Source organism: Pinus tabuliformis, chromosome 1_1 (genome assembly GCF_031772625.1).
Source record: "Pinus tabuliformis cultivar Carrire ecotype Pingquan chromosome 1_1, CPIR1, whole genome shotgun sequence".
Taxonomy (NCBI): Eukaryota; Viridiplantae; Streptophyta; class Pinopsida; order Pinales; family Pinaceae; genus Pinus; species Pinus tabuliformis.
The window spans coordinates 881285232-881312758 of NC_142297.1; the positions used below are offsets into that span (position 1 = coordinate 881285232).

The 27527-nt window shown below is 38.1% G+C and overlaps 1 pseudogene; it reads right to left on the reverse strand.

The window, feature by feature from the left end:
• Positions 1–5809: 5809 nt before the first annotated feature.
• On the reverse strand, positions 5810–26847 carry LOC149217166 (putative receptor-like protein kinase At1g11050 pseudogene; annotated as a pseudogene).
• Positions 26848–27527: the final 680 nt, after the last annotated feature.

Genomic DNA, 27527 nt, shown 5'->3' on the forward strand with positions numbered 1-27527 from the left:
TCAACCCTTGGGATTTTTGTGAGACAAACTCAACTCGGATCCAAAAGCTATTAGCATCCAAAACTCAACCAAATAGGGAACCCACTACATCACGGCTATCTAGGAAATGGCATAAGGAAAGGTTGTACATGACTGTCAATCTAGGCGATCTCCATGCCAATGGCAATAAAAATGACCAATAAAATAATGCATGAACCATGAATTCAAATCCCAACAAGATAACCAAACATGCACACTTGTTGGCTCCTCTTATATTTGTTCTTTATTTCCCTTGCTAGTTGTTATTCAAACCTTCTTCTTGGCTGCCACTCAAATTCCTCTTCCCATACTTTCTTTCCTTGCTTGTCTCTATATTGTGTTACGTGTCTTTCTTGTGCCTCTAGTGCTGTAGTGTTCTCTCTCTTTTCTTCTCTTTTCCCCAAAGAGAATGTTAGGATGTTCCCTCTCCAATTTTCTTTTCTTTTTCTTGATTTTTCCTTGCATGCATATTATTTTACTACTCTTATCCCTTTTTTTGTCTTTTCCTCTTCCCCACCTGCTGAAGTGGATTTTTTTTTGTTTTCCCCTCATGTCCTTATTGGTATGTAATAATTAATTTTCTATTTATTGCCTTTTGCCTCTTGCCAATGCCAATTTTCATATCCAATGCATAAATAACCACAAGTGTATCCCAATCTAATATTTTTCCCCTCATTCAACTTAGAGTACATGTCCCATGACCTTTATTTCATTTTTCTTTCATAATGTCCATAGTTTATTTATTTACATGGAAATTTATTGAATATGATGACCCACAATGATACAGAAACCGATCCAACTAGGAAAGTAGTGGTAGGACAGGAAACTAGATTTGATCATGTACGTCCATATCATTACATTTCGTTTTCATCTTTGACAAAAGACAATGCTCTATGTAACTGCCACACGTGAAATATATCATTAATTACGTCGTAGGGCATTCCATTTGAGAAAGGCTATCCTATGTGTCACTTTGCACCACTTTTCACCTTCAGATTTAATGTTAGACGATTTAATAATAGTCAGTTGTCAGATTAATAATTAGTTAATAGTTAATAATAATCATAATTTTAGGTTAATAATCAATTAATAGTTAATCATAATTAACAAAAACAAATAAAAATTTAACTCCTTGGAAACTCATTTTAACACGTATGTCTTCTCGTCTTCGTATCTTAACAGTGATGTCTTCTTGTGTTCGTATCAAAAGAGAAAGATCAAAAAAATGTACTTCTCTCTCTGAAATGATATCTAATTTCTTAGAATCTCCCAAACCATGATTTGGGGTTGGTTAGTTTTCACTAGCTGTCTGTGCTCCAGTTTTTCTTTTTCTTTAATAATGGAAACACGTATGGAAATGGAGGGACAGAGTGCTTGGCCTCCTGAATGCTCATGTAAAATACACAGGGAATATGAGTTCTGCAACTTTTACCATGTTGATGGAAACAGTAGGAAGTTGAGCATGGCGATTAACTATAGTATGAAAGAAAGTTTCGGCTGCAAAATTCGTATGCAATCATCCATGCTTTTGCGCATTAATTGTTGAAAGGGGTTGATCATATCAATATTATCTAAACTAAATTTCAAACACTTCCTAATATGACTTTTTATTCCCTCTCTCTTTCTCGATTTTTCAGTTATACGGGTTTGGCCTTCTATGGGACTTGTTTTTGGGTTTAACCTTCTCGATTTCTCAGTTATACGGGTTTGGCCTTTTATGGGACTTGAACATGGTTTAACCTTCCTCAGTTTTTCAACCTTTCGGAAGATTTAGTATGCAATTTTTTAACTCCCAATAAGTCTCAAGGAAAGCGAATACTAGGTTTAACACAATGCCATCACTATCATTTACATGTGGGAAGATCAATGAGTATAGATTTTCATAGTTTTGAAATTTATTTAAGAAATAATGTGTAAGAGATTTCTAATCACCAAATATTATTCCATAGAAAATAACACAAAGCAACGATTCAAGTAATAATAATAATTTATTTCAGAGGGTTAAGTGGTCATATCAATGTTCTGAAAACTAAATTTCAAACAATTCTTGATTTGGCTTTTTATTCCCATTCTCTTTCCGGATTTTTCACTTACCTGGTGCTTCCTTTCTCTATCATCACTTATTTTCTTCTCCTTTACACTTTGTGCAGATAATCCATGTTGTGTATGGACCGAATCGTGTATATATTATAGCATTGTGAAATAGTGGCAGTGGAGAAAAAATATGCCACTCAATGGCGGTGATAGCACTGCTAGTGGGTAGCAATGGCAGCAAAGGGTAGCCACGAGCATGTCTGTTGTTGCAGGGATTATCTGGAGCTAGCTACGATAGTTGTGGCGGCAACTGCTGGGTGAGCGGTAGTAGTGTTGTAGTGCTTGTGTCAGACAACGACCCTGATGTTGCATACGACAACTCTGGTGTGCCAGGTAAGTGAAAAATCCAGAGAATAAAAAGCTAAATCGGGAGTGCTTAACATAATTATAAGAGTAAAGAAATAATTTTTTTCATATTCATTATATTTGTTTTTAAGGTGAATACAAGTTAGTGATAGAATTACTCAAATAACTTTATAATATTAACAAGTTTTTATACTTGGTCAAATATAATATTCATTGGGAATTGAACCAAAAACTATACCATATTTTGTTTTATGCTGAAGAAGACTGGCACTTAAGCCCAATGCATTATGTAGTTACTAATTAAACAAAGGGAATTGGTTAAAGAATCAAGTTGATTTATGGCATATAAAATTTCCAATCATTTCAAAAAGAGTTGAAACTATAAATTAATCCTTAATAAATCCTTCCAAATTGGACAACATAGTTTAAAGGCTTCTTTAATTGAATTTGTCATGCTTTTTTAGAGCATTCTAATGTAGTCCAAGGCCCGTGGGATAACACTTCATGGCACTGATTTTTGTCCCCATAGGATAATTGGAAAAATCTATTAGTCATGTTGTGTAATGTTATGAAATTCCATCCTTGAGTTCCCAAGCACCAATTAGCTGACCCCCTTTCACATAGGCCACTATTAAGCAGCTAAATTTCTTCTTCCTCTCAAGTTTTTGGAGCAACTTCTCTATACTCTGTGCCTTTTTTTCTCAAATCTATGTTAATATAAAAACGATTATATCTATGTGAGAAGTTTCAAGTAATTTTCTAATGGTTAAACTTTCTTCCTAACAACCTTTTTATAGTCTGGAAATACAAATCATTTAGAGTGTTTAATCATAAGTGAATTCCCCACCTAATATAAGTAGACCACAATTTTCTTGCGTCAAAAACAATAGAAACACATAAATATACTCATTGAAATGTAAGATTATTTCTATTGCAAATTTCCACTGTATGTAAAAATGTGAAGTGCCAATTTGGTAAGATTTTATACAATCAATCAATTGTCACAGGCACCATGGGATTTATTCTATAATCTTGTCAAAAAAAAAAAAAAATTAACTTTGATTTTGAGTTTGTGACAATGATGGTTCAAATGCTTCTCCCCACTTATTAGGTGCACATTATCTAGAATCCCCTAGAGAATAAACCTTTGATGTTGTAATTCTTTGCTTTCAATAACAAGACTCAATTTACAAGTTACAATTAATTAAAGGGGGCCAATCATTCAAATAAAATAAAAATATTGTATCTCGATATTGAAGTTTACAAAGAGGGAAAGCAGGAACATATTCAAATCAAAGACAAAAAAAGAGTCCACCAATATAATTGCAATATGAAAAATGTGGCCTCAAAGATCAACTACAATTGAAGCAACTCTCATAACTGCCACTCCAGTAAGAAAATGAAGAACCATTCCAAATATTGCATTCGTTTTCCCACATGCTATAAGTCGAGGTTGAAAAGCATTGAATAAACCCGTCATCCGCAAATTTAGTGTGATTCGTTTATCTTTGCATGTCTTCATCAAGAGAAACTAAGAAGAATAATCCTGTCATCCACAAATTTAGTGTGATTCGTTTATCTTTGCATGTCTTCATTAAGAGAAACTAAGAAGATGCAGAATTTCCACAAGCTACAAACACAATTTCACTCCTAACGTTATTTCTATAGTCCTTATCATTATTTTCCAATGGCTGCAAAATCTTCTGGAAGTAGGTTTAATGGCCAGTCTATTTATGCAAGATAAAATTTCTAGAGGTTATAAATTGTTTAGTGAAAGATGAGATGGTAATGGACACTCGTACCAAGTTTAATTATTCTTATTGACTACAGGGGGATACAAAGATACCCTGATTTCCTATTATGAAAAGTATAACTATAAGAATTATGCAATGCATGAAATGTTTTTCAATATATTGTAGCATATTATTTTTCAATATAATACGAGTAATTTGTATGAGTACTTTGGAATCAAATGAAAGCATTTCATTTTAGGCACAACTACCCTTGTGACAATAAGAAAATATTTTTGTATTCTCTGCTTAAAATTAAGGAACAGAGCAGTCTTAGATGAAATATTGCTAAAAATTAGATTTGTTTAAGTTCCAGAAATTCACATGACTACATAGTTATCTCCAAAAAACCCTGTTGTCATTTTATAATTAATTCATAATAAATGAAGATTCAATCAATGACATTCCTTTGTAGTGTAGTTTCCATTATGATGCTTAGACTAAAGTGATCTTAGAACTATGTTGCTTTGTATTTTTAAATTCATATTTGGCTCCATCTGAAGTGTTGTGTCACTTTTATTTTGATGTCATATTGGAGATTTGGTAGAGGCATGAGTTATGGGAAAGTGGAAAAGATTTAGAGAAAAATGTGATAGATGATATCGAGGCCATAGCTCTTGCTTTGGATGAAAGTTTTGTGTTCCCCTCCAGTTACTTTAACAAAAAGTTTGATTTTAGAAGTTAATATGTTCTTGAATTTAAAATTCTAAATGAACGTGTTAATCTTGTGTGCAACAGAAACATGAACAAAGTCAGTGGGGTTTTGATTAGTTGTAGTCAATTTTATCAGTGAGGATGAGGTCCAAACTTCACAGATCTTAATCTAATATTTCAAGCAACATTCTGGGATACTTTTCATTTTATTTGCAGTGCGGAGTTTATTATTTTGGCCACGAAGAATTCCCTTCATGATCAAAATTAACTTTGACATGTTTCACTCTATATATATGTTTGTTGAATACATTGAATTCAATGTTTGTTAGATTCTTCTCTGATGTTCTTACTTATGACATTGCCTTATGGGGTTTCCTTTGTAACATTAGGTGCAATTGGTAGTTAAAATTATCATAACCTGAGCACATGGCAATGTTAACAGATAGGATATTCATGTGGTGACAATTTTAGCTATACAATCTGCAACTTCAAAACTTCAAAATTTCAGTCAGTAATCTGTCTTTAAATATTTGCGGAGTTATAGTTTCATTAATGTATTGGCCCAATTATTAGATTTAATATAAAATCTAAAGAGTGATATATATTCCCAAGACATTAGTGTAACTATATTTTCACAAATATTGGTTTCATCTGTAAAAATCACATAATTTCAGCTACAACACATGACACTGTACAACATAAATCTACTAAACATAAATATAAAAAATTAATATTTTGAACTAATTCAATATTGCATAGAAAATGATCTACTAATAATGTGTACAAATGGATCATAAAAGTGTCTGTGATCCACTACAATCCCTCCAGCATTCTAGAACACTAGCATGCTATTATAATACAAATGGCTCATAAAAGTGTCTGTGATCCACTCAAATCCCACCAGCATCCAGTTCTTGAATGGAAACAAAGAAAATATATACATATGCTCACCGACATCCGCTCAAGGAGATCCTAGAAACACTAGGAGAAATGATGACGGAGCCGTTGGATTCGTATGTGCGAGATGGACCATGCAGCGTAAGCAACCTATTTGGGATTTTAAGCACCTCAGTCAAACCCTCCAGCATCTTCATAGCTTCCACCATCTGAGGTCTGAATGCCACCATAACATGAGAGCACAAAATGCCCACCAAAACGAATCTCTCTAATTCGCTCTTTGCCCCGCTTTGGCAGATTCTCTCATCTATTATTTCAATGGTCCTCCCTCTTTTCACCAAATCCCATGCCCAATCCGTGATAGGATAGTGGGAGACCGACTTGGCAGAGGTGTCGACAGCCTTTTTGCTGCTCATGACCTCCAACAACAGAACCCCAAAACTATACACATCGCTCTTGTTTGTCAGTTGACCGTAGAGAGCATATTCTGGGGCCAAGTAGCCATGTTTCCTTGCTACTTTAGTGGTGATATGGAATTTTTCTTCTTTATTCATCATCCTCGCGAGTCCAAAATCCATCACATAGGCATTCATTTCCTCATCTAGCAGAATATTGGTGGCTTTGATGTCCCTGTGATAAATCGGGGGATCGATACCGTCGTGCAGATAAGCCAACCCCTTGGCAGTTGCCGAGGACAATGGTCCTGCGCTGCGGCTAGTCCAGAGGCCAAACTTTGGACTTTCGCCCAAATATATGCTCATCCAAACTTCCATTGGGCATGCAATCATACATCAAAAACTGCTGGTGACCTTCCCTCTTGTCACTGGCCATGCAGCAGCCCCTCAAAACAACAAAATTCCATTCCCTGATGTTGTTGATGATCTTCACTTCATTAAGGAATTGAGAATCTCCCTCAGGTGTGTAGTTTCTGATTCTTTTCACAACTATTCCTCGAGAATTCAGTAGTGTTCCCCTGTAGAGTCTATACCTTCGTGAAACTACCTCGACCGATGATATTAGCCTTGCTAAAGTTATTTGTGGCGTCCTTTGTTAAGTGTGAAGCCAAATTCATGCAGGATTCTAGATCCTTCTACAATGCCAGTAGTTTCTAGAGTCACATGCAAGATTCTAGATATTTCTACATTTCCATTAGTTTCTAGATCATTCCGGATCTCCATCTGAAACACATACATGATTCTAGATCCTTCTTCTGCCTCTATAAATTTGTAATTTCTCTGGCCAAGGAAAGCAAGCAAGCGAAGGCTCAAGCCTGTTATGTAATGAAAAGTGATTTCTGTTCTCCAGTGATTGTTTTATCTATTCCACTGTTTCTAATTGAATAATCTTGTTGTTTCTCCATTTGTCCGTCTCTGTGAATTATTCTCTGCTTTTGCCGTCTAAGTCTCTGAGTATGAATTTGTTGTGTGTTATGTATGCTCAGGTCTAACAACTGGTATCAGAGTTAGGGTCGAATATCCACTGTGCAAGACGCTTAGTGCCATCGCCTTACTTTGGCAACGTTTGTTAAAACGTTGGTTGTTATCCCTGGAGCTGTTGAAGGATCTATCCAGGAAATAGTTGAGGAATGCTGGAACTAAAAGATAGTTGCTGTAAGAAAAACAAGGTCGTGGATCTATGTTGAAACGTGTTGCTGGAGTTTGAAACATGGAGATTCGTGGAGTTTGGAGTTGAAATGTGTTGTTGGAGTTTGAAACATGGAGATTCGAGGAGTTTGGAGTTGAAACGTGGTGTTCGTAACGTCAAGTTTTTTCTCAAACCAACATATGTATGTGTGAAATGTGAGAAGGTTAAAACATTATATATGTTTTTTATATTTATTATGAAAATATATAATTATATGTTGGAATTTTGAAAAGTATATTTTAAAAGGAGCAGGAATTTTGAAAAGGGTATTTTAAAAGGAGGAAGGTCATTTTTAAGTGGAGTTTTTGTGTTTTGGGGCGTGAATTTGATTGAAAATGGAGACAACAGTTACAAATATGGAGAAGTTGAGCGGGGATAATTTTTCCCTATGGAAATCACAGATGGAGGATATACTGATTTTAAAGGACCAATATTTTCTGATTGAGGGCACGACAAAGAAACCCTCATCAATGACAAATGAAGAATGGAATAAGCTAGATAGAAAGGCGATTGCAAAAATCCGCCAATATTTAGCAAATAATGTTTATTTCAATGTGTCTGGAGAAAAGACGGAAAAAGGATTATGGAAGAAGCTCCATGATATATATGAGAAGAACATGGCATCAAACAAAGTGTTTTTCATGAAGAAGCTTTATAATCTCAAAATGAAGGAGGGTGCTTCAGTGATTGAGCACTTGAATGCATTTAATATTATAACTAATTAGCTTGCCTCTGTTAAAATCATTCTAGATGATGAAATTAGAGCTATTTTGCTAATCTGTTCTATGCCAGACAGCTGAGAAAATTTAATTGTAGCTATGAGCACTTCAACAACTGCAGGGACCCTGAAGTTTGATGATGTCAGCAGCAGTTTAGAGAATGAGGAATTGCAATGCAAGTCAATTGCGAAAAACTAGGGAGGAGAGGCTCTAGCTCTAGTTGATCGTGGCAGGAGAATGGATCGAGGCCAGCAAGGGCGATCAAGATCAAGAGGTCGATCAAAATCAAGGAGAGGTAGAATCATCTGTTTTCATTGTGGCAAACCTGGGCACATGAAGAAATAATGTTGATTCTAGAAGAAAGGACAAAAGGATCAGAGACTGTCCAGTACAAATCATAAGTCATCCAGCACAAATGAAGGTGAGACTATTGCTATAGCCACAAATGGTGATGTGTTGTTTACTGTTTTAGTAGAGGATGCATGTGTATACACATATAGCAATAGCTTTGATTGGATTCTTTGTCGGGCAGATGAATCGTTCTTGTGGACAAGACCGATCTCCCTAGTATCTAATGATATCTAGTGACAAGCAAACCAAACAAATTCTATCTTTCTCTAAATATGCAATTTATAAATAAAGGCCAACAGGTGTTTTAGGCCTACCTCAGGTCCAGTGCTAGTTTGTGGAAGCCACGCTCCGTTGATCCAAATGAGCTCCCTTTTAAAGAATCTGCAAACACAAACAAGCACACATATTAAATAGCACCTGCATAGCCAATATAATAAACCATACTTATCATGATGATCAAGGAATTCATGAAATAAACCATAGAAGACAATTTATTGAGAAAAATGAATCTGATTGTATTAACTTTAATCAAAGAAGAACTTTACAACCTTGGTGCCTTGATGCTGTACAAGCTCCTCCCAGGGTCCAGCAAGAATCTCCTCTACTTTGACAAGTTTCACTCTCTTCCCAAAGAAGCCAAAAGGTATGTAATCTCTCCTCTCAAGCTTAACTAGGAAGTCTCAATTCCAACAGAATTTACCCTAAAAAATGTTCAACTTTTAACCTCTCTAGCAACCGGCCCAATGCCTCAATTTATAGAGCAGAGGACGGAAGTTACCAGGTCCACCTTCAAAGGGATAAGTCCTCCTTCAAAGGGATAAGCTCCTCTCATCAAGGGGTTAGCTCCTTTAGTTATGGGATTCATGAACCACCTAGGAGCGAACCAACCATGTCAAGATTCCTTCTAGAAGTATCCAGAATTAACCCAAAGGTAAGAGAAAGTGTGGAACCAGAGTTTTATGGATTTTCAAAGACTTTCTCTCATTTTTAAAGCTTGACATGAAGAGCTAAGGTTTGAGACCTGCAAAGGAGGACAGTATGAGTGGTGATAGACTCACATTGACTGCAGAAATTCATGGTGACAATATTTTGTGTAACATCCTTGACTCTGGGGCATCTCACCATGTAACCCCATGTAAAGATAGTTTTGTTTCATATAATCCTGGTGATTATGGTAGAGTGCATTTGGGGAATAATCATTTTTGTAGTATTGTTGGAGTGGGAGATGTCCAGATCAAGATGAAAGATGGACAAGATATATTGTTGAAATAGATCAGGCATGTACCAGAAATGCGCATGAGTTTAATCTCTATGGGACGACTGGATGATGAAGGCTATTCGACAAGCTTTGGAAAAGGAGGCTGGAAAATTAGCAAAGGTGCATTGGTAGTGGCCAAAGGACCCAAGACAGGAACATTATACACATTGAATACACTAATAGGAAATTCAGATTTGGCCGCTGTCACAAAAGAAGGAAATTCAGTAGATCTGTGGCATAAGCATTTGGGTCACATGAGCGAGAAGGGCTTAAAGATCCTTGTTGGTAAAAATTTATTACTAGGTTTGAAATCCTATAATCTTGATCTTTGTAAGCATTGTATATATGGTAGACAAAGAAGGGTTTCATTCCTTAGAGGTGGCCATGACAGAAAGAAAAATGTGTTAGAATTGGTACGCTCAGATGTGTTTGGGCCTATTAACATCAAATCGTTAGGAGGAGCATCATATTTTGAAACATTTATAGATGATGCATCCAGGAAGGTTTGGGCATATCCTATGAAAAATAAAAGTGAAGTGTTTTGAATATTTCAAAAATTCCATGTTGTTGTTGAAAGAGAGACTAACAAATTGCTGATCCGAAAAAGTAAAAAAGTGATCAATGACACGTCGTTTTATAACCAATATCGAATTTGAAACGACAAAAATCCGGAAATCTTTTCATGTTTTTACGGTCAGAAAGAAGTTGTAAGAGGACCGTCTTTTTAATTCCATTTTAATGAGATTAAAAAGAAAAATTCGGAAATCTTTTCATATTTTAGGAGTCAGAAAAGAGCTTAAAGGTGGCTCTAATGTTTTTTGTCGAAAATGATCAATTTTGCCTGAAAAATCCGTTATCCTGCACAAAAACTCAAACATTACTCGTACATGCTTAAAATAAATAAAAATGCTTCAAAAGTTACCTCTTTAAAGTGAAAAATAAACAAATTAAAAATTCATTTATTCAAAAAAGCTTATAAAAAGGGCTTTTGTAAATTAATTTTTACTGTTTGACTTCAGAGTGAGAAAAGAGAGCTTTTGGTAAGAAATTTCTTGTGAAAATTACGGAAAATCCGTTCATTGGAATCGAACACCATCACCTCCAGGTAATCCACATCATCTTATTCATGCATTTCATCCATTTGAAATTTGTTTTTAGGGTTTTATTTTGATTTTTAGGAAATATTTAGGTTAAAAGACCGCGCGCGGGGGTCCGCAGGCGCAACATGCGAAACCTGCGGACCTCGACTTTTTCGCATGCAGAAAAAAGTCAGGGGCCCGCACCTGCTATATAGCCAGAGTGTGGAACTACACACTGTCTCTAACATAGAGGGTGCGGTCCCCGCGGCATATGTTCTAACATTCTAAATTTTTCAAATTTTGCCCAAAAACTTCGATTTAAGATATTCTAATCCGCCTTTTCTTTGAATGTATGGTATACACCATGCTTGACTGGCGGGAACGGGAGCATGAGGATGTGGATCTTGCCGCGATTAATCATCAACCTTCGATTGATGCATTGAAGGCATGTGGGTTATTTAAATCTTGGGCCATACTGGCATGAGGGCCCAGGTAGTCTTTTTGCAGTGGCTGGTGGATAGATGGAATGTGCAGGACTAGTGTTTCATTATTGGTGGCCACCAGCTCGAAATGGAGCTGGAAGAAATTTACTTTTTGACTGGTTTGCCTAAGAGAGGTGAACTATTGACTCTATTCGGGGCTAGGCCAGGTGGCCAGTCTGTCAATAGCCTCCGGCTAGAGTTTTGTAACGACCAAACCAAGGACAAAGGGATTGATATCAAAACCATCTCCCATCCTGAACTCAAAGTGATTGCATTTACTGTCACCAGACTCTGCAGAAGCGCAGCACTGCATATGGCCACCGGATCCCAAATGCGGATGGCGGTAGACTGCTTTCGGGGCACCATCTTCAACTGGTGCGAAGCTGTGTTGGCTAATGTAAAAGGGCAACTAACTAGAGCAAAAAACGGACAGCTGAAAAACTTTGGATATGGTTTCTTAGTTGTGAGATTTGGTCTAGAGAGGGTCCCAATGTTGGTCCCACAGCATCTTTCCGTTGGAGCTGGACTTCCCCGCGAGCCCAAACTGATGCGTTGGGTTGCAGTTATGGCCCGTCATCCTGAGGAGGGTTCATAAGTTGTTCGTTTTTCTCCTGAGTATTTTCATTGGTTGGAGAACCAAGTTTTTGCTATTCAGGATTTTCCTTATTCTGGGATGGATTATCTTGGTGACCCAGACATGGCTCTTCCACCAGGAGAGCAATGGGATGACTCAGGTAAAATCATTTTCAACATTTTCTAATTTATTATTTTTTGTTTTTAAATCGTCCCAAAATTGATAGTAAAAAGTTTCAAATGCAGATGTAGGTCCACGGTGACCAACCACTCTCCGGCCCTATGAGAGGAAACAGCCAGCTGTCGCAGCACCAGCCCCACGGGACGAATCTACAGAGACCTTGGCCAAATTGGAAAACCATCTAGAGCGTTTGACAACAGGCATTCCAGAGACTAGCATAGATGACATTCCTCTTAGGCTACAACGCTATGTGATTGGAGTCCCAGGACCTTTCAGGAGGTTCCTTTGAAGGGTGGCCTGTACAGTGGTTTCTTATCGTGATCATCACCAGTGATAGGATGATCGCCTATTGTAGACTCATATGACATTTTTTCTTTTTGTACTATCATTTTTGCCGATCATAAGGTGTTTTTAAACCTATGATCGAAGACGATGTATATTTGAAACACTTCTATGCTATGCTATATCACTATTACCGGCTATCTTGTAAAACATGTTATGGAATGTTTTTAAATTTACTTGTTCGATTATTGCAAATGTCTACTTAACATTCGAGAAGCAATTGCATCCGATAATGTATTTAAATATCTTGGAATATGCTGATATTCCATATAGTCAAATTCACATTCCAAGAGATGAAATCTCAAAAATAATCTCAATAACACTGGATTTCTAATGGCATACACTCTATTAAGATGCAATACAACGAGTTCGGAATCTAACCTCACAATCAAACTCCGAATCCCAAATGAGATGGATTCAGATAATAACTCAATCACTGCACTATACTCTGCAATGTTGTTCATTGTATGACCGAGGCTTACCCCATGCATAGATACCAACTCATCAGAGGGCGAATAGATAACCCAAGCTACAGAAGAAATGTTCTGTGTATTACGACAAGCACCATCAGCAAAACCAATGTATGTTTGGAGAGACGTCGACATCTGCAATATCAAGAGTAAAATCAAGATAAGCAGGAATAATGACGAAAACACACTCTCTAAACTAAGCACATTTTTTCTAATCTAAAACACACCAGCTAGAAAGAAAACTAATCTAACTAAAATCTCCACACCCAGATTTAAGCATAATATCTCTTCAGGTAAAGACCATTTTTGGGGTTACCTAAAGAGACTCCGTTAAAGTCTACCAATTCATAGGCCCCTTTTGCCAGCTTTCACTTAACAACATAAGGACCATGCCACATGGGTACGAATTTTCCATCGCCTAACTTATCATTTGCTTGATCGTACAGTAAGACTAGGCCTCCTTCCGAAAAATTACGGGGTGTAACATTTTGATCGTACTGAGCTTTAATACGATTGGCATGAGTTCCAATTGCTAGTGCAGCATCATGTCGATTCTCATCTAGCTGAGCCAAGTACAACAAACGTCTCTCCTCTTCGGAAGTGGCTGGAAGTAATTCTATGGCCATTTGCAATGACAGGATTTCGCATTCAATGGGTAACACAACTTCCAAACTGTAAACTAGTTGGAAAGGAGTGAAACCGGTTGATGTTTTTATTGAGGTTCGATACGCCCAAAGCGCTGAAAATAACATGTTATGCCAATTCGACCTATGAATCCCAATGATTCGTTGGATCATAATGACTAGAACTTTGTTGATGGCTTCAACCAGACCATTAGCCCGTGGATAATATGGAGTTGAACTATTGTGACGCAAGCCAAGTTGGCCTGTTAGTTCAGTCATCATAATGTTTTGAAAATGACGCCCATGATCAGTGATAATCACTTGTGGAACACCGAACCTAGCAATTATATGATTGAAAACGAAAATCGCAGCAGTTTTGCCGTCTGCCGAAAATGTAGGCATTGCCTCGGCCCACTTGGTAAAATAATCTACTGCAAGGATGATATACGCATGCCCCCTAGTCGAGTGAGGGTTACATGTAATAAAATTGATACCCCATTTCGCAAAAGGATCGACGGCAATTATAGGGTGGAGAGGAGCAGGTGGAGCGCACATCTTTCGATCAAAAATTTGGCAGTTATGGCATTTTCGAACCACGTTAATACGGTCTTTAAACAAAGACGACCAGAAATAGCCAACGCGCAATATCTTTTGGGCTATGGCAAACCCAGACATATGACTGCCACACGCTCCAGAGTGACAGTCATTTAGAGCCCTTTCAACTTCCTCATGAATTAAACAATGTCAGAAAACGAAGTCCGCCCCATGACGATAAAGTGTATCTCCAATAATTTTGAATTGTTGGGATTGGAATCGTATTTTCCAACGCTCTGATCTTGAAATTTCAGGCCGAAAGGATTGGGTTTGGAGATAAAATATGATATCTCCATACCATGGATCAAGAGTGTTGATTAGAAACAAGGATTCGTCCGCAATGGGCTCTTCCGCCACAGTTTCAGTATCAGCACGCGGGAAGTCACACATCAACTCTGCAAAAACTAAATATTTCTTTGACTTAGATTTTTCAAACTCCAAGTCAAATTCCTGCATGATAACAATCCATTTGGAATACTTGTCCCCTAGCAATTGTTTGGTCAAAATATAGATAATAGGGTTGCAATCGGAAATTACAGTAGTTTTGTGTAGTAAAATGTAATGACGAAAACGTTGGACAGCTTGAACAACTGCCAAGGCCAATTTCTCCACATGTGAATATTTTAGCTCAGTTGGATTTAAGGTTCGACTAAGGTAATATATCACATGTTCACTACCGAATTCATCTTCCTGAACTAGTACCATTCCAATGGTGGAATGCGAGGCAGCGAGATATAAAAAGTAGTCTTGGTTGTAGTTGGGAGGATGCAATAACGGTGCATGGGTCAACGCGTGTTTTAGTGCATCAAAAGATTTGTCAGCTATCTCATCCCAAAAGAATGGAGTATTCTGTTTCAACAACCTAGTAAAACCCTTTGTTATCTCGGCGTAGTTAGGAATGAATCAACGTAAAAAGTTTGCTTTCCCCTACAAACTTTGGAGTTGGCGAAGATTCGGAGGAGGAGGCAATTTGAAAATAGCTTCAACCTTCGAGGGATCGACATGAATGTCGGCTTTCGAAACAACAAATCCCATTAACCACACGTTTCTATACAGAAAACACACTTATGTGGATTCAACCTAATTCGATAATTCCTACACCTCATAAAGATTGCTCGTAAATGAATGAGATGATCGGCTCGATGTAATGAATGAGCAGGTAAATCATCGAGATAGGGTTGCACAATGTGCTTGATGTCATGAAATACGTAAGACATGGCTCTTTGAAAAGTTGCACAGGCATTCTTAAACCCAAAAGGTAATTTGAAATAAGCAAATGTCCCCCATGGACAAATGAAAGCCGTTTTTGGTTGATCAGCAGGTAGAATATTTATTTGATTATAACCGGAAAAACCATCCATAAAGGAAAATATTTCACTGCCAGCACAATCATCAATGATTTTATCGATATAGGGAGTTGGGTAATTGTCTCTTGGACAGGCTCGATTTATATCCCTATAATCGATACATATTCTTACTGTTCCTTGTTTTTTATTAACAGGAACGATATTCGATACCCAATCCGTTAAGGGAATTGGATAAATGAAACCCACTTTAAGTAATTTTTCAACTTCTGCTTTAATAGCAGCAGCTTTTTGCGGGTGAATCTGACGCAAACATTACCGGACGGGTTTAGCATCCGGGTAAGTTTTGATTTCATGAACAACAATTGCTGGATCAATTCCTGGCATTTCCTTATATGACCAGGAAAACACGTCGCAGAATTCTTGAAATAGGGCCTTATATGTTTGAATTTCATCTTTCGTACAAGAGGCACCTATATGAATGTTTTCAACAATTTTAGGCTTAACCAAAATGTCAATAGGAATAGTTCGAGAAATATTTCCCAAATTTAACTCAGAATCAGGATTTTTCAATGGATTCTGAGGTTCCTTGACATAATCAGTTGTAAAAATAGATGAAAAATCATTTTCAAAGTGATCAATCTCAGGTAAGAATGAAGATCTGTGATGAAGATCTTCCCATGGTAAATCATCAACACACAAAATTTCATGAATCTGCTCATCAGTATGAACAAGTTCGGAAAATGTTGTTGAACCCGAGTTTGATGTTGAAAGTGATTCTTCATGGACTACATTCATTAAGTCAATTTCGGTTGAAGAAGGGTTGGAAAACGACTACACGACCTGATACACAATTTCATATGGACTCAAAGGCATAGCATCACCAAATGAATCTATCTCAGATTCGGAAGGTACGATCCAAGGATCATCATAAACAATAGTGTCTGATGAAATCATATGAATGGTTGCAGTAGAAGGCGATACGTTAGGAGGAGGAAAGGAAAAAGTTCCTAGTAAACCAGAATCTTTAACTAGTCCTACTCCAACATCCTTATAAGGGATAGTTGTTTTGCCGACATGTTGGATACTTTCAGAAGAGGCTGGGTCGGATGAAAAGTATGTTAGCTGGTCTATAGTTACGATCTTTCCATTATGAGGAAACTTTATAAGCTGAAAGACCGATGAGACAACAACAGTCATAGTGTAAGACCAACTACGACCCAAGAGAAGGTTGTAATCTAGAGGGGCATCAACCACCTCCACATCTAGATTAATAGTTTTGCCTTCAACCCCTATAGGTAAATCCTGTAGAATGCCAAAAGGATGGAACCCACGGCCATCAAAAGCCTTTAGAATTGTTGGGGATTGATTAAGTGTAGGAGAACCAAGCGATCTCCAACACTGGATCAACATAATACACGTTGAAGCTCCTTCATCAATTACAGTCCTATAGCAAGGTCTGTTTTTGACTAACACTGGAATCTGGAAAGCCATTTGATGAGGTAAATGAGGTGTACTATTTTCTAAATCGAAGATTATAAGGTTCGAGTCCTGAATATCAACAGCTCCTATAGCCGACAATAGCAATTTACGCTGTGTTGGACATGATTGCAACACTTCCAAAGCCGACATTGTTGAAGGTGAAATGGCTAAATCTTCAACAATGTTATAGTTCTGAGCAGCTCTCGCATGTGGATTGAAAGCTGACTTTCGAAGTATACCCTTGGCAGGGGGTTTGATTACTAAATCTGGGTTAGGTTTCTCGATCTGTAGCAGATCGGAATCGGGAGTTGAAGTTGATGGGTTCGAATTAGAAGATTTTGCTTCCTTACCACCAACAAGACTTTTACTTCCATAATCTTGCGATCGTGTCGCAATCCTAACATGGGACATCATCATTATGGGTTCTTTTGAGTCATTTGAGGAAGAACCTATCATCTTACTGTCTTGACTCGGAAAAGGATCCTTTAAAACAGTAGGTGTTTGAGAACCTTTGATGATTTTCGTAACCTTAGCGCGATGAGGGCAGCCTCTTGTAAAATGCTCTTCGTCACAAATGAGACAAGGATAACGAGGTTTGCGTTTCTCATCAGTAGATTCCATTTTCTCTGGTTTCTCTTTCGAATTTTTATCTATTTTATTTTTCTTCTTCCCTTTCTTCTTACCGCCGAATTTTGATTTAGCCTTAGATGACTCTACGAAATGAATATCGGTAGAAATTTCCACGGAAGAGTCTCTTGTCTGGGAATCTGGTAAAGTTATGATAGGAGAATAATTCTTGGAAGATTTCTTCTTACTTTTGGTATTAACTGTACCAATCATACCATCAGTGGCATGACACCCTGAAGGAGCTGCAGTTATTTGATTTTGTTTAGGAAGATCGGGGATTTTCTCGTGTAACATACCCGACTGCGTATAAACGAGGTCAAGGTATTGAGCTTGAGCAATTACTTGCTCTTCAGTAACGACTCTTGCCTTAGCTACATCTTCAGTGATTTTCGGTAGTAATGATTTAACAAACCATTATGCTAAGATCTGATTCGGAATAAAAACTTTCACTAAACGCCGTCGACGTCTCCATTCATGAATGTGATCTGAAATGTAAGTGGACGTTGACTGTTTTAATGAAGTTAATAATTCCGTGCCATTGTCATATCTGACTGGCAACTGAAAATGAGTTAAAAACGAAGTAGCTAGCTGACTAAAATTATAAAAAGCGGCTTGCGGTAACTCAATGTACCATTTGGCCGCAAGACCAATTAGAGTGCGCTGAAAAAAGCTGTAAACGAATTGAATCATCTGAAATGGAGTTAGATACACACCAGAGGTGATAAGTCATCACATGGTTCGATGGATCCTCTCCTGATTTACCTTCAAACTTAGGGATGTCACTGGGAAACTTATTCGGCATTGGCGGCCAAAACGGAAGATAATTAATCGGATCGTTCATAAGGCGCGAAAAATCAGGCAAGTCCAAGGTTGCAATGAATGGTAACTGACGATTAGGGTCTCGAAAACCCTGGGTCATGAGACCAGCCCCAGGAGGAGGATATCCAGGATAACTAGGAATTGGAATTGCATTTGGGATATTATATCCTCTCGGAAAACCAAGATTAACCGGACCATACTGGGGTTGTTGAGGTTACTGATAAGTATATCCAGAGTATGGTTGATAGTGATAGACTGGGTTCTGCACAGCAAGACCGAATTGGTACTGTCCCTGGTATGGTTGATAAGTAAATTGAGGTTGACTTGTGACAACCGTACTTGGACCAGGTTGTCTTACAGGAATTTGAACCGAAGTCTGAATTGTGGGTCCAGACTGAGGTAAAGATGCTTGAGGAATTGATGCAGGAACAGTAGAAACCGGAGCTGTCAATACTCTGGAAGTAGGTGGGGTATATGAAACAGATGTTGCATCAGTTGCAGCAGTCATTTGAGGTGGAGTTCGAGGCGAACTAGGCCTAGGCTGAGAAACTATAGAAGGTGCAGAAGTTTGAATAGTAGGTTGGACATGTTGCTGGGTTGAACCAGAAACCAAGGGTTGTCCAGATTGAGATGACAACTGCACATTCGTTTGCAAGATCTGTTGAGATTGAGATGGATCCCACATTATATTCATTTTGGGGTATGGACCCATAAAAGGTTGAGCATATGAAGGACCATAACCAGGTTGAGGGTAGGGTTGATAATTCAAAGGTACATTTCCAGCTCCTTAGACAATGATTGACCTGAAGGTGGTTGGAAACCTTGGGTTGGGTACTGACCTTGAGGTTGATAACCTTGAGGCATGTACTGATACTGGGGTTGACCTTGAGGTACATATTGATACTGGGGTTGACCTTGAGGTACATACTAAGTCTGGGGTTGACCTTGAGGAATGTATTGTCCCAAAGGTATGTACTATCCTTGAGGTTGCCCCCTAGGCGGTAAGTGGGTACCTTGAGGTTGCCCCCCAGGCGATAATTGAGGACCTTGAGGCTGCCCCCAGGCGGTAACTGGCCACCTTGAGGTGGTGGATTTGGGATGGTACCTGAAATCATAAGAATATCTTCTACACTCAATGGCTTAGTTCCGTTATTACTAGTTAATAACCCTTATTCAATAGGTTGAGGAGATGCTCCCGAAAAAGTACCAGTTAGTGACTGATACCGGGAGGGAACAGAAGGACCGCCATATAAAAAAGTTTCTGGAGATTGAGAAAACATGGATGACTGTCTCGACATATTCAAAGGAGGATAATAACCTCTAGGTGTTGGATGATAAGTAATACGAGGTGGTGAAAAACTTAGTCCCAGGTTTTCCAAAAAATTGGTCAATGAAAGATACCAAACGTCCCTCCTAGGTGGATTGTAAAAGATCGATTCATGCTCCCTAAGTTCTATAGCTAGTTGATTTCCAGGGATATGTATACCTTCTTCCGGAGTGACAAGTTCTTCAATAGCAATAAGTCCAGAAGGAAGAGTTTGGGTAATGACTCTTCCTACTCTGGGTGAACCAGGACCACTGGAAGTTGGAGAGGAAAATCCTGATGTTGGAGTAGTAGCAGGTTTAGTTTCAGGTTCAGAAATTTTAGGTTCCTCGGCTAATTCACTAGTAGAAGAAAAACTACCAGTAACTTCGGAAAATGAAACAGGTTCAATAATATACTCTGGTGCTTGAACTTGATAATCAAGATGCACAACCAAAGAAGATTCTCCTTCTTCAGGTGACCAACTCTACTGTCACTAGGAGTTACAAGGGCTCGTAGCCCTTCAAGCTGGCTTGGTGAAAACTCAGGAGGTTGGCTCTGAAGTCTACGGAACTGCCTCGATAATTCAGCCACGATTAAAAATTTTAATTACTTCACATGCAAACAAAGAAAAATCTCAATGAAAACCACCTAAAGTCTCTAAAGAACCAAACAATTTGATGCACACGCCTAAAGAATCTAGGAGGTCAAACCACACACAAACAATAACTTTCCGTACCGAAAACACTAGTTGGTGATGAAATCCAATGTCACAGAATTCAATACAGAAATGGCAGTTGGAACAGTTACCCCGAAAATCTGCTTAATGAATAGACTAGCACAAGTTTCTCCACTAATCTGTCTCGAGTGAAGAGAACCCCCAAGAAAATCCAAGTGAGTCTAGTCGACGTCTGCTCCAGGTATAGTGGGATCTTCCCTCCATCGTCACCTTAGGAAAGAATCCTATATGTTATGGTCACTATGGTTACCAACGGAAACAAATATACCCGGGGGAACAGTCTGTGATCCGATACACACGCAAGGGCAGAGTAGTAAGCTTAATCCCCTTGAAGGCTCCTTGACATAATCCAAGGTTTACCAACAAGTGACCCCAGGTTCCTCGACAATGGTTAATCCGAAGTTTACCGTTTTTAATACATGTATATCTGCTATCGTTCCCAATGAGGAAGGATTGATTACCCCACTGGTACAGACAGGATCTCTTGCTTGACTCGTTTAAGAGGAGCTTCCCAGAGCATAGATGTAACAATTGGAATTTATCTCCTACTGCAAGATACAGCTACTTGTTTGTTTTACTATCTTGGAGAGTTAATTACTCTCTACTTCAAGATACTAGCCTAAGCTATGTTGGTGATAAAGAGCCCTAGAAATAAAAATATTACTAGATAGATTTTACTTTAAGCATTATTTTATGGCTGTTTCTTAAGTCAAAAGGTGCGGAGATGAAACTTTATGGTGTGAAGGCTCGACTCCAAAACAATAAAACTGCACCTAAGATGATAAACAATCCTTTTTCTTCTATGAATTTCTAGCTAAAGAAATTTTGAGAATGCAATTGCTTGAAAAAACAAATCTTTCCTTAACAAACAAATAAAAAGAAATTTTTTTTTGTCTTTTTCAATTAACTCAAAAATGAAACCGCTAATTATGTTCACGAAAATTTCCCTTTCTTTTCAAACACTCAAATACTAGAAAAACAAACTTTTTCAAAAGAGATTTTTTTTTATTTTTATTTTTATAAAACACTCAAAACTATTAAAAAATATAATTTTGAGATCTATAAATTCTAAAAAATATAATTGAAGTAAAAGCTTACAAAATTTCTTTTCAAGGATGTTTTACTTAGCTATGATCAAACTAAGGAATAATTTGTCTAGAATAACAAATTACTAAAAAACAACAAGCTTTTGTTTTCTTTTTAAAAATGAAATCCAAAACTTTCAAAACAAGTTCTTTTCGAAGCTTTGCAAAGAGAAAAACGAGATGTATTCCTCAACAAAGGCATATTTTACAAATCGGTCAAACTCATAAGAAGAGCAGCAAAAACCAAGGTGATATGAGGTTTCTAAGGCTTCTAAGCTCTGAGTTACTACAAAGACCAAACGAAAATCAAGCCAAGCACAAAAAATTCTAGAAATTCACCTAAAACCTAAATGCTAATGGAATTAACCTATGAAGAGTTCAGACAAGACACGTGCAGATTTGGGCAGAGGCTAAAACACATAAACAAATCCTAAGCTGAGTGAAAGAAAAGATTTTAAGTTTTTCAAAATTTTTACAGGGTCTGCAGGCTCCTAGTATAACCAGGTGCGGTACCACTCTATGTGTAAAGCAAAAGTGCGGGGATGTCCGCACTGTGTTACAACCAGAGCGTGAGGTCCTCTTCCAAAAGCGTGAAAAATAAAAAACAATTCAAGATCTAAAGAAGCTACCCAATCCCACACACATCAAGAAAAAAACCAGAAACAGGGAAACAGTTTCTCAGGTCAAAGTAAAAGCAAAGGAAAAAACCAAAATTCAAGTCCCCAACGGAGTCACCATTTTGTCGGGTGGATGAATCATTCTTGCGGACAAGACCGATCTCCCTAGTATCTAATGATATCTAGCAACAAGCAAACCAAACAAATTCTATCTTTTTCTAAATATGCAATTTATAAATAAAGGCCAATGGATGTTTTAGGCCTACCTCAGGTCCAGTGCTAGTTTGTGGAAGCCACGCTCCGTTGATCCAAATGAGCTCCCTTTTAAAGAATCTACAAACACAAACAAGCACACATATTAAATAGCACCTGCATAGCCAATATAATAAACCATACTTATCATGATGATCAAGGAATTCATGAAATAAACCATAGAAGACAATTTATTGAGAAAAATGAATCTGATTGTATTAACTTTAATCAAAGAAGAACTTTACAACCTTGGTGCCTTGATGTTGTACAAGCTCCTCCCAGGGTCCAGCAAGAATCTCCTCTACTTTGACAAGTTTCACTCTCTTCCCAAAGAAGCCAAAAGGTATGTAATCTCTCCTCTCAAGCTTAACTAGGAAGTCTTAATTCCAACAGCATTTACCCTAAAAAATGTTCAGCATTTAACCTCCCTAGTAACCAGCCCAATGCCTCAATTTATAGAGCAGAGGAGGGAAGTTACCACGTCCACCTTCAAAGGGATAAGTCCTCCTTCAAAGGGATAAGCTCCTCTCATCAAGGGGTTAGCTCCTTTAGTTATGGGATGCATGAACCACCTAGGAGCGAACCAACCACGTCAAGATTCCTTCTAGAAGTGTCCAGAATTAACCCAAAGTGAGTTTTTAAGAATAAACTTGCGTCGTTTTGACTTTCACAGGGGTCCACACCCACTCCTTTAGAGACAAAGCGGGCAGGTCCGCAGGTAACATGACCAAGGGGTGCAGGACCACAGGTAAAGGTAAGAGAAAGTGTGGAACCATAGTTTTATAGATTTTCAAAGACTTTCTCTCATTTTTAAAGCTTGACATGAAGAGCTGAGGTTTGAGACTTGCAAAGGAGGACAATATGAGTGGTGATAGACTCACACTGACTGCAGAAAGTCATGGTGACAATATTTTGTGTAACATCCTTGACTCTAGGGCATCTCACCATGTAACCCCATGCAAAGATAGTTTTGTTTCATATAATCCTGGTGATTATGGTAGAGTGCATTTGGGGAATAATCATTTTTGTAGTATTGTTGGAGTGGGAGATGTCCAAATCAAGATGAAAGATGGACAAGATATATTGTTGAAATAGGTCAGGCATGTACCAGAAATGCGCATGAGTTTAATCTCTATGGGATGATTGGATGATGAAGGCTTATCGACAAGCTTTGGAAAAGGAGGCTGGAAAATTAGCAAAGGTGCATTGGTCGTGGCCAAAGGACCCAAGACAGGAACATTATACACATTGAATACACTGATAGGAAATTCAGATTTGGCTGCTGTCACAAAAGAAGGAAATTCAGTAGATCTGTGGCATAAGTGTTTGGGTCACATGAGCGAGAAGGGCTTAAAAATCCTTGTTGGTAAAAATTTATTACCAGGTTTGAAATCCTATAATCTTGATCTTTGTAAGCATTGTATATATGGTAGACAAAGAAGGGTTTCATTCCTTAGAGGTGGCCATGACAGAAAGAAAAATGTGTTAGAATTGGTACACTCAAATGTGTTTGGACCTGTTAACATCAAATCATGAGGAGTAGCATCATATTTTGTAACATTTATAGATGATGCATCTAGGAAGGTTTGGGCATATCCTATGAAAAATAAAAGTGAAGTGGTTTGAATATTTCAAAAGTTCCATGTTGCTGTTGAAAGAGAGACTAACAAATTGCTGAAGTGTTTAAGAACAGATAATGGTGGAGAATATTGCTCAAATGCATTTAAGGAATATTGTAACAAGTTTGGCATAAAGCATGAGAAGACTGTGCCTGGTACTCCTCAACAAAATGGTGTCGCAGAAAGGATGAATCTCACCATTATGGAAAAGGTGTGAAGTATGTTGTCCAATTCTGGTTTGGAGAAGAATTTTTGGGCTGAAGCAGTCAGGACTGCCTGCTATCTCATAAACAGATCTCCAACTACAACCTTGGATGGCAGTATCCCTGAAGAAGTTTGGATTGGTAAGAATTTGAATTATTCTCACTTGAAAATATTTGGATGTGAAGCATTCGTACACATTCCCAAAGAAAATAGAACTAAGCTAGGTGATAAATCTATGAAATGCATTTTTTTGGGATATGCGGATGAAGATTTTGGTTATCGTCTATGGGATCCAGTCAAACATAAAATTATTAGAAGTAGGGATGTTATATTTAATGAGTCAGAAATGTTCAAGAGGATTGTAGGTGAGTTGGAGGTCAAGAAGGTTACTGAAAGGTTTGAAGAGCAGCAGGAAAACATACCACCAATACAAGAAAATGAACAACAAATTCAGGAGCATGAAGAACAACAAGTGGAAAATGATGAACAACAAGAAGAAAGAATCTTGTAGGAACCTTTACAGGAGATTCAACCTGATAATGCACCACTACAGTTGGTTCGCAGATCTTCTAGCCCTCATAAGCCTTCACAAAGGTATCCTCCTTCAAACTATATTTTGTTGACTGATGAAGGTGAACCTAATTGTTTTCAAGAAGCTTGTAAAGTCGAGCACAATAAAGAATGGAAGAAAGCAATGGAAGAAGAAATGAACTCTTTGCAGGAAAATAAAACTTGGGAGTTGGTAAACCTCCCAAAAGGTAGAAAGGCTCTACAAAACAAATGGGTGTACAGGATTAAGCATGAAGGTGACGAAAAGAAGGAGAGGTATAAAGCAAGGCTAGTGGTGAAAGGTTTTGCCCAAAAAGAAGGTATTGACTTCACTGAAATTTTCTCACCTGTTGTTAAAATGTCATCCATTAGAGTCATTCTTGGTCTAGTTGCTGCTTTAGACCTAGAATGTGAATAGTTAGATGTAAAAATTTCATTCCTTCCTGGTGAATTGGAGGAAGAAATTTATATGGAGCAACCAGAAGGCTTCATATAAAAAGGCAAATAAGGCCTTGTTTGTAGGTTGAAGAAGAGTCTGTATGGGTTGAAACAGGAAACTCGACAATGGTACAAGAAATTTGATTCACTCATGTTGGAACATGGTTTTCAGAGGTTTGAAGCTGACCATTGTGTCTATATCAAGAGGTATTATCAAGGAAAGTATATCATATTATTGTTATATGTGGATGACATGTTGATTGTTGGGCATGATAAGAATAAGATCAATAGATTGAAGAAAGATTTGGGTAGCAAATTTGCAATGAAGTATTTGGGACCAACACAACAGATATTGGGCATGCAGATTATGCGTGACAGGAAAAACAAAAGGTTGTGGCTATCACAAGAAAAATATATCAAGAAGGTGCTTGACAGGTTTAATATGAAGGATGCCAAGCCAGTTGGTACACCCATTGCAACCCACTTCAAGTTGAGTACTGAATTATGTCCTAGTGATGACAACGAGAAAGAAGAGATGAGCAAGATTCCTTATGCTTCAGCAGTTGGTAGTTTGATGTATGCCATGGTATGCACACAACCAGACATTACATATTCAATGGGAGTAGTGAGCAGGTTCCTTACCAATCCAGGCAAACAACATTGGCAAGCAGTAAAATGGATTTCAAGGTATCTCAAGGGTACTAGTCATTATTGTTCATGTTTTGGTCATGATGAGACTGTGCTTGAAGGATTTCTAGATGCGGATATGGCTAGAGATATGGATACCAGAAAGTCCACTACAGGTTATTTGTATACATTTCCAGGTGCAACAGTATCTTGGGTGTCAAGGCTACAAAGAATAGTAGCCCTCTCTACAATAGAAGCAGAGTACATAGCTGCAATAGAAGCTTGTAAAGAGATGTTGTGGATGCAGCGATTCCTAGGAGAGATAGGAATAAAGCAGGACTAGTATGTTTTATATTATGATAGTCAAAGTGCCATTCACTTGGCGAAAAACCTAGCATTTCATTCAAAAACCAAGCACATTGACTTAAGGTACCATTGGATTCGGCATGTGTTGGAGGAAGAACAGTTATCCTTGGAAAAGATCCATATAGATAGAAACCCTGCTGATATGCTCACTAAGATTCTACCACGAAATAAACATGAGTTATGTAGAGGCATGGTAGGACTCGATGTGACTTGCTGACTCTTATTTGGCTTCAAGTGGGAGAATGTTAAGTGTGAAGCCAAATTCATGTAGGATTCTAGATCCTTCTACACCGCCAGTAGTTTCTAGAATCACATGCAGGATTCTAGATATTTCTACACCGCCATTTGTTTCTAGATCATTCCAGATCTCCATCTGAATCACATACATGATTCTAGATCCTTCTTCTACCTCTATAAATTTGTAATTTCTCTGGCCAAGGAAAGCAAGCAAGCCAAGGCTCAAGCCTATTATGTAATGCAAAGTGATTTCTGTTCTCCAGTGATTGTTTTATCTATTCCACTGTTTCTAATTGAGTAATCTTGTTGTTCCCCATTTGTCTGTCTCTGTGAATTATTCTCTGCTTTTACCGTCTAAGTCTTTGAGTATGAATCCACTGTGTGTTATGTATGCTCTGGTCTAACATCCCTGATGATTCGAATGTCGAACCACATTGCCCCCGTGTTGGGTTTCACAGCCGCCATTAGAATTTTCTCATTCCGCTTCACAAATCTCCTGTGCATAGCGTTAGGATCAATCCTCATTACCAATAGATATTTAAGCCATAAGGCATTCTTATGTGAAAAAAACTCCTTTGCTGCCCTCGTGTCCTTTGTTTGTGTCATTCGATTTCATGTTAGACAATTAGATTCTGGTAGGCCGTTGATTTTAATTGCAAATCCCTTTGACTAGGTGGCAACAAATCCTATCTTGGTTAGTATGGCATGAATCCAATGGCCCTCATCGACAAAATTTCGTTATAGGCCATTGTCATATTCAACAGCTGTTCCATTCTGGTGCGTCATCGTTAGCTTAAATCAAATTTTGGTGCGCCTCGTTAGCTTAAATCAAATTCTAGTGAGACGAATCCCATAACAACGCACGATGGGATAGACCCTGCTCAGTGAACAAGGTTGGTCTTCCAACACTGTAGAGTGGATGGAACCAAAGAATATATGAGGGATTTCAATTCCAGTACGGATATTCACAGAGTGCATCTGGGTAGACTGTGGAAGATGTATCCAAGAACAATATTATTGAATTCTTATTTTGGCAAACTCATCGAACCCCAGGGGTGATTCCTTGCAACAGATCCTTTGCTCTCAATACATTGGCGGGCTTCCAATTGTGGTTCTAAAATTCCTCCACAACCCTCAGTGCATATGACGGTCATCGAACCCCAGGGGTGATGCCCTGCAACGGA